Source organism: Pinus tabuliformis, chromosome X, assembly GCF_031772625.1.
Source record: "Pinus tabuliformis cultivar Carrire ecotype Pingquan chromosome X, CPIR1, whole genome shotgun sequence".
Lineage (NCBI taxonomy): Eukaryota > Viridiplantae > Streptophyta > Pinopsida > Pinales > Pinaceae > Pinus > Pinus tabuliformis.
In genome coordinates this window covers 788,439,105-788,457,270 of record NC_142308.1, presented here as the reverse complement: position 1 = coordinate 788,457,270, position 18,166 = coordinate 788,439,105, and the positions used below count along the sequence as shown (strand labels likewise).

General features: G+C 40.2%; 1 pseudogene; it reads right to left on the bottom strand.

Moving 5' to 3' along the window:
- Window positions 1-852: 852 nt before the first annotated feature.
- LOC149142199 (lon protease homolog, mitochondrial-like) overlaps window positions 853-18,166 on the bottom strand; it is a 195,005-nt pseudogene continuing 177,691 nt past the window's right edge.

Below are 18,166 nucleotides of genomic sequence, written 5' to 3'. Positions count from 1 at the left end.
TACATATTGAGTAGATGATGCTATTGGCAATTGAAAATTGGACTTGTGACTTTAATGGATTTAAGACCATGGTTAGTCTCATTTCCAAGTTCCATCTTTGCTGCATATGGAAAATGCGACCTGTTCACAATAACATTTGAAAACCTTGATATAAGTTTCACCTTTACTTTCACCTTGCTCTATACATGTGGTGTAAAGAATTGAATCACCCATTGTTGTCCATGCAAGACCCATGAAAACACCAATAGGTGTTTTATCATAGATTTTTCACCATGAAAAACTATTTTTTCCACACAATCAACTATATTTGTACCATCAATTATAACCTTCTCATATGAGTGCTCAGGTTCCACTTTCTCAATATCAAAATTTTTTACTTCATCTTGGAAATCGACAGAAGACTTTGCTAGATCAAATGGTTCATGTGTATACACTTGTGCTCATAATAGTGCTTAATTGATCCCTAGATAAGTCAAAATACTATTTTCTCCTAAGTGACATTGTCTACATTGTCCAATTCCTTGGAATCTTGCTTCTGACTATTGCTGTTAGCAAAAAATGTACTTGTTTCACCTTGACGAACCAATTTCAAAACAACCTTACGATAAGTCTTTTATATTTTCTTTTTGGAAGATTACCCATCCCTACCTCATGGAAGTATGATTATATTAGTGTAAATCAATTATAACCTTCTCATATGAGTGCCCAGGTTCTACTTTCTCAACATCAGAAGTTGTAACTTCATACTGGGAATTGACAAAAGGCTTTCTTGGCAAAGATATTTCCCCTATAGAAACTTGTGTTGATGATGGTACTTCATCATCCTTGGATCAGTCAAAATACTATTTTCTCCTAAGAGACATGGTCTACATTATCCAATTCCTTGGAATCTTTCTTTTGATTTCTTCCATCAACAAAAAATGTACTTGTTGCACCTTGACGAAAAAATTTCAAAGCAATCTTATGATAAATATCTTCTATGTTCTTTTTTGAAGACTCCCCACCCCTGCCACATGAAAGTATGATTCAATTAGTCCAAGAAGTTTTGCATCCATTATTTCAACTTGTTCAGGCTTGACACCACAAGCCTCGATTAGTTTGTTCCAAGTAATCACGAGCAACATGCATCTCTCCATCAGTGATGTAACCCAAAAGAATAATAATTTCCATGTGATCTAATAGTGGATTAATAATCATCTCTACCACATTTGTTGCGCAAACATATATAACCTTTGACAAATCAATAGGAAAATCAAGATGATGATCAAGAAAATTAGTATTTTTCTTAGGATTTAGAAGTTCTAATAGAGCACTTATTAGATATCCAACATGCCCGCACCCTAGCTTATCAACCCCATTAATTAAGACAAGAGGGTTGGCCAAAACAACTAATTTAGGGTATTGCACCAATTTTTCAAGCATAACACCAACATAAGTTCATCAGTATCCCTTTATTTCAACAACATCAACCAATCTTTCTACTAAAAATATGTAATATTTTTTATTTAAAGCATGGGAAATTGATTTACCAATGCTAGGTTTACCCACACCAGGAGCTTCTGAGAGGAGATTGATCTTACCTTGAGTTTTTACTCTAACCTTCCCAACTATTATAAATACCAAAATTCATTCCTTGACATCAAATAAAACAAAACGATCTAGATCTAGTATACGTTGACACATTGTACATCGAATGTTTCCTCGATATAATGATCCCAAGGTAGAGAGTCCAACCAATATAGATATTTTCTAGTCATATTGAAATCTGTTAATATTTGGTAGCTTAAGGATAAATTTTGTCCTTTGGAAAATATTCCTCATTAAGAAATACCCCTCCAAGCCCTTATAAGAATTTAATTTGGTCAAGGAGAAATATATTTTAATATGGAAACCCACATGTGCACAAAAAGGATAGGTTGGCCCAAAAACAAATTGAAGACCCGTGGATGGATATAAATACAAGTCAAGTTACCCTCATTCGGACATCATCATCATCATTCTTATTTCTTTGGTTTGGCTCGCATAGGTCTAAAGTGGTTCGCGGAGAATGGTTCGTACAATTCCAAAATTGCAGGGTCCAAAGCTCGCATGTGTAATCTAGGGTTTTAATTTCCACCCATAGTGTTATCACAGGGGATTTTCGGTTGCAACCATAGGAATGCAGGTTTATTTGTGTGGTTGAAGGGTTTCAACCGCAAGCACATACAATTTCTTCATGCAACTAGAAAGTAGAGTTTTATTCCATAAATTAATCACATAATTCATTAGTTGACTGTGAATATTGACAGTTTACCGGAGTATTTCAATCAAGGTTTTTGATTTTTAGCATTGTTGATTTCATCTCTTGGATGTTGTTTAGTTGATTTGTTTGGATAGTTTTGTGGTTGAATATATGGATCAATGTACTCTCTCTTTGCTGAAACATTCAATGACAATCTAATAAGAAGAAGAATTAGAAATGGCTTTCCCCTTGTGGGGTTTTGCCTTGGCCTTCAACCAATCCTAGTGTCGCCATGTCTCAATGATTTTCTTCTATTGTTCCTTTATGTTCTATTGCATTGATGATGATATTGTTCTTTATATATAATTGCATATGTTGTTTAATAATGTTATGATGCTATGGGGTGAATTAAATGAGTAAAATAATGAAAAGAAATTATCTAAAGAAAATAAAAATATAGCCCCAAGAAAAATTAACATGGCATCATAGCTGGACTGAAGAAAATTCATTGAGATCACCCCTATGAAGACATTATTGATGATAATATGAGAAGATGGAGGAAACCTAAAAGAATTCTAGGGTTTGAAGAATACCTTGGTAAATTTTGTTATTAGGGTTTGATGGAAATCATGATTTTAAGGTTTCAAAGAAACCTTGGGATAAGATAAAAGCTTGAGTTTTGTTGTATTGAAACTTTAGCATGATCATTGAGAAATTGTTCTAGCGCTTGTGTCAGATTTAGTGTAACCCTAGTTGGGCTAGACTCACTTAGGATTAATTATTGATGAAGTCAATGAAAATATTGAAGGTAAGGTTGGTTCAAGAAGATGATCACCTCTCATTAAATATCCTTCTTTAGGATCATCTAGGTTACATGAAAAGAAAGCTAGTGCAGGAATAAAATAGCTAGTGGAAAGTTGACAAAGTGCTACAACTACCAATCACAGATAATTGTTACAAGTTGAAAAGGTACATGAATACTAATTTGTATGTATAATACATTATTAGCTACAATAGTGGATGGAAAGGTAAAAATTAATGCATAATGAATGACTCTTGCATGCATATGAAAGTAAGTTTGATTTCTGGTACATCTGATATATTGGCACCCTTTGATATTTGGCAAGACATGGTGGATTTCCTTATTTTATAAAGTTGACTAGAAATGTTGATTTTGACATATGGTAAGTTGATACTATTTTTAATGCTTATGATAAGCATGATGAAAGTGTGATAATAAGATTGATATTCTTGTTGATCTTGGTAAGGTTTCTTTAAGCTTAGTAAATTTAACAAGTGATAAAAATGGGATGCCCTGACTTGATGTTGTGATTATGATCCTTGAAGTATGAAGATACACTTAAATGACACTAACCCTTAATGAAAGTTTGATGACATGTTAATATGTGATGATGAAGAAAATTATGATGACTTGTTATGATATATTTTTGAGAACCTGATATAGTTTACAATCTAACAATTTTGCTACATCATGACAATATTATGATAGACAAGTTGATGTCGTTGATAACAATGATTGAATAGGCTTCCCATTTAGAGGGAGAGACTCTTGATGAGATCCAAACACCTATAATTATTTGAAAAATAAGGCACTTAACTATTGAAGGAAGAATTTTGGTCATGAATAACCATCTGATATTGTTGAAGAAGTTTTCGCAAGTTCTGATCTGAGCAGAGAAGGTTTCTACTATTCTAAGCCTAAACCGTTGGGAAAAAGGCTTAAGGGTGCAATTACAAGCCTTCCAACCACATGGAATAATTCCTATGGGTGCAATTGAGCTTGTAGGATACAAAAAATAAAATCTTGTGCATGAGGCCAAGAGCGCACCAGGAGTATGACATACCAATATATATGAAGCATACGACAGAGAGTTGTATGAGTAGTGAAGTTTTTAAGATCTACATAATGTTTGACTTATTATAGAAGATATGAATGTCTTGGATAATCTATTGATTACAAGAGACTTAAATATGAATATCATCATGTTATTTGTTCTAATTTGATCATTAGATCTAATATGGAAAAAAAGGATTTATCCTTAGTATGCAGTGATTTTTATTCTCATTATTGTAGGAATATCACAATGAATATATAACTTGTCCTTGGTGTATATGATCAAGTGGATGACTTGATGAAGTTTGGTATTGCTTGGTAAATTATAGTTGTTGAATTGAAAATAGATAAGTCTTATGTTTGCAGAAAGAATTGTATGGTTTGAAGAAGGCTCCCCAAGCCTGGCATGTCCGCATTGTTAGTTACCTGGTGAATCCTAGAAGCAGTTTCGATTTGAACCTATAAGTTGGTCCAAGGTATGATTTCATTTTTATTTTACATGTGGATGATTTATTATCGATGGGTAGTGAGCCTCTAATTATCGAGTGTAAGAGGGAGCTAGCCTCTAAGTTCAAGATGAAATATTATGAGATATACTTCCAGAGATATGAGTCTCCATGGATACACTAATGATTGGGATAGAAATAGAAAGAGCACATTTTGGTGTTGCTTTAGCTTGGGATCTATAATCATATCATGGATGAGTAGGAAATATAAGTCCGTAGCTTTAACCACGACAAAGGTTTAGTACATTGTTGCTAGCATGGCTAGTTGTGGGGAATTTTGGTTAAGGAAGCTCTTTGGAGAGTTGCTTGAGTAGGTTCTAGATATGACAATGATATATTGTGATAACAAGAGTATGATTCGATTGAAAAATAATCTCGTATAGACCTCGAATAGATATATCTTCATAGATTATGACTTTGTTGTTGTATGGGACAAGCTTAGGCTTGTGGTTATTGGCTACATGAGAGGGAGGATGAATAAGGTATCCTTTTTTGACATATATTTTTTCTAACATAATATTTAATTTGATGTCCTGCATGAACAAGAAAATATAGGATTTCTTCTCTTGGTAATGTTTTGGCTTGAGGGGGCTTGATCAAGGTTCAACATTAATTATCCAAACAAATCCCTACACTACTGGACCTTGTGACATCAACCCACGGGGCGTAGACCGAAGTCTCACCCGAAGCAGTATGGGGGGATGCTGGAACCAATTTTCTGCACCCTGAGATGGTCGTGATGTCGTTTTATTCCTTCTATTCCTACTAGGGATCTATCTACCTAACCCCTTATCCTTCCCCTCGATACCTCCGTGAAAGGGTACGGATGACCTTCATGTAGTGCTAACCTTCGATTCAGATACTTTCACGCTACTAAGGCAGCGTATTGCTCAAATTGTCAAGTTACCTCAAGAATATTACTTATCTTATTAGATACTCACATTTAGGACCGCATAAATAGATATTCTTATATGTCTTCAGTTATCCAACATAATCATACACATTCGTGCATCGCATAAGCATTATAAATGAAATTCATACATAAAATGATAAGATGCATTAATCAGAACAAAGACATAGAAATTGCAGAATACTTCTCTTTATTGATATCTTCCAAGTGATCACAGACTCTATTCACCCTACTCACACAGCAGCAGGGGTCAGCATACTCAGCTGTGGACTTCCACCCTAGGCCTCTACACACTTAGCTGCAGAGCCTCTACCTACACTATGACTCAAAACATAGAATTCTTACTTCAGAGCTATGACTCTCTTATCTTGTGTGTCTTTTTAAAACTACTTAGAGCTTAGATTTTTTGATACAATCCCATGGTCCACGACCATGGGTAGATCTCTTACAGCCCACATTACTTTACAAATCTAAGGGCGGACAACCCTTTATGATTCAAGACATATTAGGGCTCAACGATCACAAAATGTGGAGTCTTTATAGGTTTCTTACAAAATTTGACCAAAACATGGGCTTTTAGCCCCAAAACTATCCTTTGGGGGATCCCGTTCCCAACAGGCCCCCAACACAAACATCATGACTCACCCTCAAGTCACTTGGTAGGCACAAAGATCTTTGCGCAAATCCCTTCCAGCTCAACTCATATGACTACAACCTTAGCCAAGCACTGTGTGGCCACCAGCTTCATGTCTTCCACTGTCTGCTCGGTCAATGCTCCTGCGCTGTTGGACTGAAGCTTTTGCTGTGTCGCTTGCAGAAGCGCAAGCTTACCTTTGATATTTCTTGTCATTGCGTAAGCCTCATCTAGCCATGTTTTCAGTCTTGCCTTGAGCACTGCTTCCTTTTGCAGCGTTGCGTCCACCTGTTCCTTCAGCTGCTTGGCCTCTTGCAGCTTGGCTAGTCTCTGTGTCAGCGTGATGGTTCACGTTGTGCCCTTAACTTCATTGTAGCGCTGTTGTAGCTCATGCCCTTCCATCTCTAGCCTTTGTACATAAGGTTCCTCCTACAAGCTAGTCAAGACCTAAAATGACTATTCAAACAATTGCATGCAGTTTGCTACTGCACTGTCCACCACTGTTATTGCTTCTATGACAACAATCGCTCGCTGTTCCTTCACTTCTGGCGGATTTTAAGGCTGAGCCCTCAACTATAACTTTGTAATTTGCAGGTTCAACTCCAACTGAACCCGTGCCATCTCAATTCAAGTGTCATGCACCCCTATGGCCAACTTGCGGATGCATACCTAGACTGGCTTCTCCTCTGGAATGGCCAACTTTGGGACCATTCGGCATGCCTCCTCAATGATCTACATAATCCTCTTGCTCTGATTGGTCGCCTTAGTCTCAATGGCGATGGCAACATTTCTCTATAGGGCCATCTTCTCGTTGTTTATCCATTGTTCACTAATCACCTAAAGGGTGCGGTGCTCACGAGCCCTCAGCTCTCCAATCACTCGAGTGGAGCACTTCTCGCGGGAGCGTTGCCATGTTCAACTTTTCCTTTTAGGGCGCTGACAGTGGGCATGTCAGCCTCATTCTTTGTGGCCAACCTGCGACGTGTGGTTCTACAACTCTTGCAACCCTATCTAGATAGCCCCCAGTATGATTTTCTATTACTGCTCAAATTGTTGCAGGGCCTCCGTGGTGACATGCCTCACTATGTCACTGATATCATGCAAGTCACCCTATGTTAATGTGATGGGGTCTAGTGAGGTCATGGTCGGTTTTGATTTCTTCATGGGCTCTCCTTTCTCCAGCTCCCTTGGGCACTTGATGCAGGCAGACATCTCTTGAGGGTTTGCATCGTGCTACTCATCTGTCTCCTCCTCGGTCTCAGGTGAAGGCGAACTTGCACCTTTATTAGAGCCTCGCTCTGTCCCACCTATCTACTTCCTTGTCTGCTGCGTGGCCTAGTGCTCTGCATGGGCCTTATCAGTAGCCTCCTTTTTCCTCTTTATGGCTAGTTGTTCCATCTTAAGCTTAGCCTCCTCATTATTCTTCTACATAGTGGACTTGCTCCCTCCCACCGCCAAGTCTATGATAGTGCACCACTCTGTCGGCCATTGATCAAGTACCGCATCAATGGTGTCATGCGTTGCCAGATAGGGAAAGTCATACCATTTCTACAAACGGTCCTTCCGTGCCCTGATGGATACTCGATGGAAGTCAGCTTTGAATTTGGAGTAGCCTTGCAGGCTGGCATACACTGTAGGCAACGATCGTGGTTTGTGATTGATGGCCATTCAGATGTTCATCTCCATTAAGATCAAAAAGATATTGTTATCCCTGACTCGCTACGCATCCTTGGTCACCAACAGCATGAATCATACTTCGCTTCTTCTGGGAGGTCTAGCGCGATTGAAGGGAACTAGCTATCCTCTGGCAACTCCCACACCACCAAAAAAATTGAAAACAGGAGCCATGCGTAGTGGAACATCTTGTTGAGCTCTTGTGCTTTGCAACAGTTTGCCAAGAACTCTCAGTGAAGGTAGTCCGACTAGTTGAACTGGACTCCTTCAGCACACTGTGCTGTGAGGGTGAAGATATGCATTGACACCTCATTGGCGCGGCACTTCCTCATCACCTTGCCTGCTAAGATCTATGTGACTACCTTCATAGTGGGGTCGTAGATACTGTATATAGCATATCTTAGTGGCTTCGTCACTAGTTTAAATTTTTCTTTCATTGATTCTGCGAGAGCCTGCTTGCCAAATTTTTCACCAAATATCAGGGCCAAATTCTCTCTTGTATATGGAAATCGCATTATCTAGTGAATCAACCTATCTATGATGGGTATCGGCTCCTCTAGCCATAGACACCCATGATGCACTAAGCATAATGGCTTCTTGATGACCAAAACTATCACGGGTGTGCTTGTAGTGCAGCACCCAAAGCAAGTTGAGCAACCCTTCTTTTTATACTCCCTTGAGACACCTCCGCAGCTCTAATGCGGTCATTCCCATATTCGTATCAATGATGTGACACATCAGCTACTCGCTCGCTAGGTGTGGGAACTTCTCGTGGTCAACCAAGTCCTAGTCTTCAAGTTTCAGCAGTGGCACCCATGCCAAGTGCGGACTGTCGAAAAAAATTTCATCTGGCAATAGAGGGGTTTGCAGGGGAGTCTTACTCTCATCGATGTCCTTTGGCACCTTGGTCTTGGGCTTGTGCGGAGGGACATACTCTGGCAACCAGGTAATAGGGTCTGTGCCCTAGGTTTTAACCTCCTCTACTTCGAATCCCACATCCTTATCGTCCATCGGGATGTCTTCAATGTGTTCCTCCTCCGGCTCCAAATTTATAGCTTTTCCCTTCTCATATGTGGTAGGCTTTGGTGGGTTTCTTCTTGGCGATGCGCACACCGGTATAGCAAGCTTCTTGCCCTTTCTATCTTTCATGAGTTATTTGGTGGGGGTCGGCTTCGTTCTTGGCATTCTCGGTGATTTAGGGACTTCAGCGAGCACCTCAGCAACCTCTGGAGCAGCTACTTTTTCCTCCATCTCAACTTCTAGCATTGATTCTTCTCCTTCAGTATCTACAGATTCTATGGGTACCGACATCATTCTCTGTAAGAACTCTTGTGTTTCTTTTGGCAATGTCTCAGATACTTTACTAGATATCAAAATCTCATAGTGTTTGTGATTCATGTGCGCTTGAGAGCTCAACAACTCAATTCTCAAAATTCCAAGTGTTTTTCACTGGACAACCACTTGTAATTTATAGGGCATTTTGAATTTAAATCCAACCGTTCCCCCTCAAATGCGGTTCATTAATGCTGGATTGGCAGTAGATTTTCAAGGATCTGAGCAATAAATTTTGTCTTAAATGCCGGTCGCCCACTCCATTTGGCTGCATTTCAACCATAAAATCATGAATAGTGACCTTAACGGTCACTTTCCGGGTGACCTACATGATTTCTCCCTGGGTAGCGTTCTCCCTGGGTAGCGCAGCCCCCTTGTGCTGCCGTGAATCTTGTAACACTTCCTTGCTTTGCATCATCCTCCAATCACACAGCGCCACAACTTAGGTAGTGTAGATTATAGTCCCGCACCTCCTTTCAGCTCCCTGGAGCACTAAGACTATTCTACCTTGATCTAGTCACATGGCCGGACAACTAGTGTATGGATTCAACCAACTACCATTCACCTTTCTTGGGAAGGGATCTCCATTTAATTTTCCAGTTGTACTGCTCCTTCATCGGTAATCTCCTTAATGACATAAGGCCCTAACCATTGCATTTGGAATTTCCCTGGAAATTTATCAAACTTGCTATCATATAACAAAACTAGGCCATTTACCTTAAAGGTGCGCAGCTTAATGTGCCAATCATGCCATGATTTTTTGCGCTGATTTTGGACCTGTTGCTAAAATCCAGCTAGAAATCTCTCTTCCTCAAGTTCATCTAGTGGTGCAAGCCTTTCCTCCAGGGCTTCGTGATCCATCATACCTATGAGTGTTGCTATGCATAGACTAGGCACAATATATTCCATAGGGATTACCACTTCCACACCATAGACAAGCCTAAAGAGGGTTTGTCCAGTCAAATTCTTGCATGTCATTCGATAAGTCCAAAGTACTGCAGGTATGCATATGTTCCAATAACTTTGCTAAGCATTGAAAACCTTGGTCAGCATGTTTTCAAGCAACTTTCTGAATGTTTCCACCGTCCTGTTAGCCTGCAGGTGAAAAGGTGTACTCTTCTGGTGATATACCTGAAATTCCTCCATTAGAGCATTGAGTGTCTCATTCAGTATGTGTATACTATAGTCACTCATCAAGACCTTTGGACACAAAATCACATTAGTACATGCTCAAAGAGGAACTTCATAGCAGTTGCACTTGTGCAATCTTTCACAGGCTTTGCCTCCACTCAACAAGTCAAATATTCTGTCACAGTGATAATGTACCTTGCTCTTTTTTTCCGTGTGGTTGAATGGGTCCCACAAAATCTATCGTCGATTTATCAAAGGGTTGCAATGTCATATATGGATTCAAAGGCATGTCATCCCTCCGTGATGGCATTTTAGTCCTTGACACACATCACATGCTTTGAAATTCACTTTTGAGTCCTGATGGATAGTTGGCCACCACAACCATGCACGTAGAATCTTCTGCACAGTTTCTCTCCCTACATAATGTCCTCTCGCAGCGTCCCCATGAACATCTACAAGGATGTTGCTTCTTTTAAACTCAGGTACATATCATCACAATATCACATCAGACCCCATTTTATATAGATGCCCAACAGTGATAGAGAAATCTGCTGCGCACAACACTAATTCCTTCTTCTGCTGGATAGTGTATCCTTTTGGGATAGTTATTGTCGTGAGGATGTGTATTATATCCTCAAAAGCACCATCCATGACCTGCACTGCAAATATCTATGCATCAGGTAATCACTTCTCCAAATTAGTGGGCTCTTCCCCTGTTTCGATGCATGACAAATGGTCCAGTCCCACGTTCAGTTGTCCAGGCTTCACAATAACTTCAAAATCATATTCCTAGAACAATAACAACCATCTATAGATTCTCCCCCCCAACACAGGCTTATTGACAGGGTACTTCAGTGCGGAGTGATCTATATACATCTTAAAATGGCCTCCCAGCAAGTAGTTTCTACACTTCTGGAGCGCATACACCATGGCTAACCCTTTACACTCGGTAGTGGAATAGTTCTTTTCTTCCTTGGATAACCTTCTTCTTGCAAACGTGATAGGATGGTCCAAGTCTTCTCCACCAGCCTGTGTCAGTACTGCTCCTAGCCTTATACATGATGCATTGACATGTACATGAAACTCCTTCTTCCAATCTAGGAAGACTAGGATCGGCGTAGTGACCATCTTTTCTTTCAATACATCCAGGCTCTTCTTACAGTCCTCATTCCAACAGAATGTGACATCCTTTTTCAACAACTTTTCCATAGGCATGGTGATCTGGGCATAGCCTTTGATAAACTTTCTGTAGTATCCCGTATGTCGTAGGGTAGCGCGCAGCTGTTTCACACTCCTTGATGCTTCCAAGTTCAGTATCACCATGATCATCACGGGATCTACCATTAGTCCATATCTACAAACCACATGACCCAGTAGGGTCCCAAAGGGAACACAAAAAAGACATTTCTTTAGATTGAGTGCGATGTGGTATCTTCGACAAGTATCCAGCATCAGGCGCAAGCTTGCTACATGGCATTTAAATAACCCAAACATGGTCCAATCATCAAAGTAAACTTCCAGGAAATTATGAATTAACTCTTTGAACACAGCAATGACTACGCGCAAGAAAATCACAGGTGCATTCTTCAACCCAAATGGCATTATAGTGTACTAAAAACAACCCCACTCAGTCGCAAAGGTTGTCTTGCTCCTATCCTCTGCCATGATTTTGATCTGGTGGTACCCTAAGAACCCATGAGTGAAGGAATATGCTTCCTGGCCACCTACATTATCTAACAATTTTGTCAGTGAATGGAGTCGGGAAAGGATCGTGTGCGCAAGCGTCATTCAACTTTCTGAGATCCACACATATCCTTACTTCATCCTTTTGCTTCTTCTCTTTTACCACCATAGGGCTTACCCAGTCAGATTCTTCCACAGGCTCAATGATGTCGGCCGTGAGCATCTTATCTAGCTCTAAGAGGACCTTTTCCTTATACTTCGGATTGAGATGGTAAGGCATTTTTTTAATTGGCTTCACGTCGAGCTTCAATATGATCTTCATAATGCCTAGGTCCCTGATTATCCCTTTTAAATCCATAAACTTGGTAGGGAATAAATCCTAGTATTTGCAGAGAAACTCAATGACCTTATCCACCGTCACATTATCCCAGTAATCTCCAATCTTCGCAAATTTGGGCTCTATCTCTATACCAATGTTCACTTGTTTCGTTTTCAGCAGAGTGGTTATATCTAGATTCTCAACCTGTGGTCCTTCAACCTTGTAGTGACCTTCTATTTCAGGGATGTTAATCTTCAGGGATCCTTGTCCTCTTCTTTAGCAGTTACGTTATAACATTCTAGCGCATGACTCAGCAAAGTAGCCCACTCAAGCTAAATCAGGTCTAAAGGATCCTACGGTATCCTAAATATTGTTGCTTTCACCTCTTGTAGCGCCTCATCAATACTGTCAAACCCGTCTTCAAAACTGAATGTTATTATGAATCCTTCGCACAGAATATCCCATTCACCTTGCCATGGCAGAGCTTTGTTTCCACATACCAGTTCATCAGGACGATATCCAATGTGTGACAGAGCAAGTGCACCCGTTCAGGTTAGGGATTCTCTCCATAAGCCTGGGCCCATTTGGCCAAGTGCACGTGAAGATCATCCTACCCATCATACTTTTCTATCATTCGAATCTTCAAATTCCCAAATCAAGTTCTCATCATTCTCCTACATTCATGCCAATCATCAAAGCTTCCCTTATACGTTCCCCACTACCTTGTGGGCGTAGCACGCAGTGCCCAGTGCAACATGTGGAAACACTGCTTTTCTAGTACCTCCCTCTCAAATACGTCTAGAAGAATATGTACATCATTTAGGCCATTATAAGTAGGCATCTTTCTTACCTCTAATGACACATAGCGCAGTGACTAAGTCATCATGGTACAACTCAGCGCAGTCACCTCATGTAGCTGATTCTTTCAGCGCTCTAATTCTTCATCACAGTCCAAGGTACAGGAACTCTTGTGATACCACATAATTCGTACATCCATTGTTGGATTCACCCAGTCTTGGTCTTATGCTGTTATCTTATAGATACATTCCAGATCGTCATCACTCTCATAATCATGGATCGGTTCAGTATAACGTGAACCTTCAGCAGGATCTAGGGGTACAATTATGCGTAGTGATTTCTTCTCAAATATCATCTTTCACTTCTTTAGGTTGATTACCCCATTCATATCAGTAGTCCAATCAATTCCCAAGAGCGCAGGATACTTGTCATCCATAATTTCTACTACTTCAAAGTTAGTCAAGCGCTTGCACCTTCAATATCTACAGTCACCCCCTGCAGCCGCTCCATGGCAATGATCTTCTGCTAGTTTTCCATCCTTAGCTGAATCAGAGACCATTGCAACGCGGGTCTACCCATCCATTCCCAAGTCTTTTTAGGTAGGAAGTTTGCGTCTGACCCTAGGTCCAAGATAACCTGATCCATCTCATACTCTCCTATCTATGCAGTTTGCCCCATTTCCAGTCCCGTTCTTGTTTTATGCTTGCCAATCTTTCGCACTACCCACGGCTCACCTTGAGCATTTCCAGCGCATCTATTTATGAGATCTTGTAACCCTTTCACAGCCTTGCTATCACGCAGTAGCTTCATGTAGGTCTCTAGGAAAGTTGTAAGCATATAAGGATCCATCTTCTGATTAGGCTTATCCTTTCTTCTTGAGGTGGAGGCCTCAGCAAAGCTCTTCTTCACTTCTGTGAAGGTTTCATGTGCACACTCCAAATCGAACTCAGCCTCCTTTGCTAGAGCTTTGCGAACCCATGTATTGTCTTCTAGTTCTTTCCCCTTGTCATCTCCTATTGTGATTCCGCTTCGGAGCACTATATTCATGTTTGGATCCTCTTCGCGCAGCTCAGGCCTCATCATCTATAGGTTCTAAGTCGGTGGAGGTGGTAGCGCCCCTTTGTCAGGTATCCTAGCTATCAGCGTAGGACAGTCTTTTATTTCATGATCAAACAGAGTGTAATACTTGCACGATGGACGTGTTGGGTTAGTGAAATCATGGGCATAGTGTCCTGGTCCTCTGCAATCATAGCAGATCAATTGTCCTCGACCTCTTCCAGGTCCTCAATGCGTAACTTTTGCAGTTATGCTCATCATACCCTGCTGACCTACAAAATTTGCAAAACAATTGTTGCGGTGTTTGCACAAATTTTTGCAGCAAATGACAGTTATCTGTGGCATGTTTTCCTACTACCTGACAGATAGCGCACAATAATGCAGACCCCATGCTCGGTCTTGCTTGAGCTTCCGGCCTCAAAGGAATTGGTCCTCCTCCTGCAATATAGTTCGCAAAGACCAAAAAATGGTCTTTGTCATGCCCCTGGCTCTTGCATTTCAGACACCATACCTCTTCGTGCTCCTCTGGTTGGACTGTTCTATCCTGCTTCAAACTTTCCATCTCAAGGAAAAGATTTTTCAACTACACATGGATTTGTTGAACCCTTAGATTTGGATCTTGCATCGGGGTTTCATGCAGTCTCATTGCAATCTCCAAGGCCTCTGCCTAAGTCGTTATCTTTTGTTGTGAGAGTGCAACCCTTAGGTGTGGTAGTAGTGAAGCCATAAACCACTCATGATGCTGTCTATCTGTTAAATTAATATTAGCTTCGTGGATCTTGCATTAAAATCTGGTCTAATTCCCAAGGTGTCTCACCTGGTTGCATCATGATTTCCTTGAACCCCACAATAGACCGTGCTTCAGATTTAGGCCTACTGAATTCTTTGTTCATCCCATTCTGGATGTCTACCACTCCAACATTCAGGTTATCATTAGAGTACTTGATGTACCAGGTTAGCATGTGATCCTACAGAGCACTAACCAGGGTTTCCTTCTTCATGTTATCATCTGTAATGCCCTGAGCTTCCCATACAACTTTTACAACAAACCAAAATTGTTCTGGGTCCTCATTCCCCAAGCCTTTAAATAAAGGCAAATTCACTGAATTTTCCATATTGAACTGTGGTGGAGGTGGAGGTGGTACGAGTGAAGTCGCAGGTGATGGTGGTGAAGCTGGAGGTGGCGTGGGTGGAGGGGGTATTCACGGGAAACCTTGTCTTCTTAACTAAATAACACTTCATGGAGAAACCTACATTATTCCCTCTTGGTCACCTCGCGGAGGTGAAATCAATGGACTATATTTAGGACCCTTTTTTCCTTCGTTTCTATAAGTTATTCTGCTTCACATAGCTCCATGTTGAAAAGTGCAACAAGAAATACTAAAAATAGAAAATGCTAAAAATAACACTGCTATAAATAGCCCTATTATGAATAGAAATTCAGTCATTGTGGATCTTAGAAACAATGGGTGAAAAGTGAAAGTGCTAAAAATAGCTTTTCTAAAAATAGCATTTCGGGATCCCTTCTTATTTTAGTCAGTCCCTGGACTAAACATAGGAAGTAAAATTCGAATTTGATATTAACAGTTATTTGTAAATTCTTGAGTTAATTAGTTAAAGAATTATGAACATGAAGTCTATGTGAGGACATGCAACAGTTTCTCCTTTGATTGAGGGATTTAATCATCAGTTAAAGAGATAAGGATGAGTTGTAATATTGAGTTGTAATCAGTTGACTCAGTTTAATTGTGTCAAGTCTAGTTAGATTAATTTAACAGTTTGTTAAATTAATGAGAGTTTAGTTAGTTAATGCTTGCATGCATGTAACTAATGTATTTCAGATAATTGAATATTCACTCATGGATAACTCATGCATGTTCGTTCAGTCAGAGACCCAGTTGAGATCGTATGGAGAGACAGTGTACTATCAGTTGCAAGAATATTCCATTGTGAATATTCCTTGCATGCAGAAGGAATATTATTCCTTAATGATTTCATAGTTAGACCAGAGGTTATAGTGAGTGTTATGAGGCCAATTCACACATGTGATATCATTGGACCCCAATCAAAACTGTGCAAGGAAATAGGAGGCTTGGAGGGCTTGAGGAAGATATATTATATGTTTATTGAGTCTGTGAACTGTATTGTTTGATTACATAGAGAGAAGGATAGCTTGAGAGTTGATTCTTTTTGTAACTTGAACAAGATTTCCACTTGTATGATAATATAGAGTTGGGGTTTCAGGCTAGTGCTTTCCCTAGTGAGATATCTTCTGTGTTATGGTTGATTACTTCTCATTCCTAGTTATATCTATTCTTGGTTGATGATGCTCATATTTGTTTAATCTTCAGCAAAGTTTATGGTAGAAGTAGATCTAGTATTATGCTTTAGAACATTGCATATATCAGTTGATCTATAGGTGAATATTCTACATGGTATCAAAGCAAACGTGATCAAGGAAGAATAGTATACAAGCAAGAGAAGTTCAAAGTTTGGTTTCTGAATATTGAAATTGAGTTCTTATCACATCTCTATTTCACGTATGGCGTTCAGTGGTTTAAGACTCGAATATGCCCTTGATGGCAGTTCGAATTATATAGCCTAGAAGGATCACATGGAGGAAGTATTAGAAGATAATGGTCTAAGGGAATTCATTGATCAAGAAGTCCAAAAGCCGACTAATGCTACTCAACTGGCGGAATGGAAAAAGTGTGGCTAGAGCAAGGAGAATCCTCCTGGAGGGAGCTCGAGATCACATTGTCTCGAGCATCCATGGGAAGGAGACTCCATTTTCGATGTGGAAAACATTGAAATATCTTTATCAGAATAGCAGCGATTAGAGGAAGCTGGTGCTAAAAGACAAGCTTCGAAAGATAAAAAAGGGTGACACAATCTCTACATTCCTGAACAAGCTCACCACCTGCAAGGATGATCTTGGAAACATAGGGATCATAATAGCTGATGATGACATGGTGATTCTAGCACTCCTCGGTCTTCCTAAGAGATGAAATAACTACAAAGACTTGGTTAATGGAATAGAGAAACTGCCAGATTGGGAATGACTATGGTCGGACCTAATGCAGTAGGAGATAAGGCAAAACACCAGGGATGGATCTTCATCAAAACAAGATGATGAAGAAAATCTTGCTTTAGCGAGTAAAGCCAAGAAATGGAAAGGGAAGGCATCCCAATCCAAATATTCTCATGGTGGGAATAAGGTTGACAAGTCGAAAGTACGATGGTTTCATTGTCATGAAGTGGACCATTATGTAATGAATTGTCCACAAAAAAAATCAAAGAAGGGTTCCTCCAAGGGATCTGATGGTGAGTCATTGGCCTCACAGTTTAAGATGAATTTCTCTCTTATTTCATGCATGGTTTCATCCATGGTGGGATGTTTTTGGTACCTGGATAGTGGAACTTCTTTCCACATGTCGGGTGACAAGAATCTTTTTAGTACAATGGAGGAGAAGGATCTCCAAATGTGGATCGAGATGGGTGATGATGGAAAGTACTGTGTCTCAGGTGAATGTACAGTTGTGTTTCAAGGGGAGCATGTTGCTCCTCTCACCCTATCTATTGTTAAGTATGTACCAGTTCTTAAAAAGAATCTTGTGTCTATTGCTATGCTAGAAGATAAAGGCTATGATGTAGTCTTTAGTAAAGGAAAAGTTTTCCTATGGCATATCGGCACCGGACAGACCAAGCGAATTGGGATTTGAGTAAAAAATCTCTACAAGATGGAGGTAGAAGACTATGCTGCACTTAGTTCTAAAGTAGAGGTGGTGCAAAGCCAAGATGTTGGCGAGCTATGGCATAGAATACTGGGCCACTTGCATCATGGGGCCTTGAAGATCATGCAGCAAATTTCTACCGGCTTGCCTAGGGGAAAACTGGAGCAAACAGACACATGCAAAGGATGCACCCTGGGTAAGTATGCAAAATCTTCCTTTCAGTATTGAGATAGTAAGCTGCAGCAATCCTGGAGCGAGTTCACTCAGATGTATGTGGACCATTCTCTATAGCCTCCACCGCTAAACAAAGGTA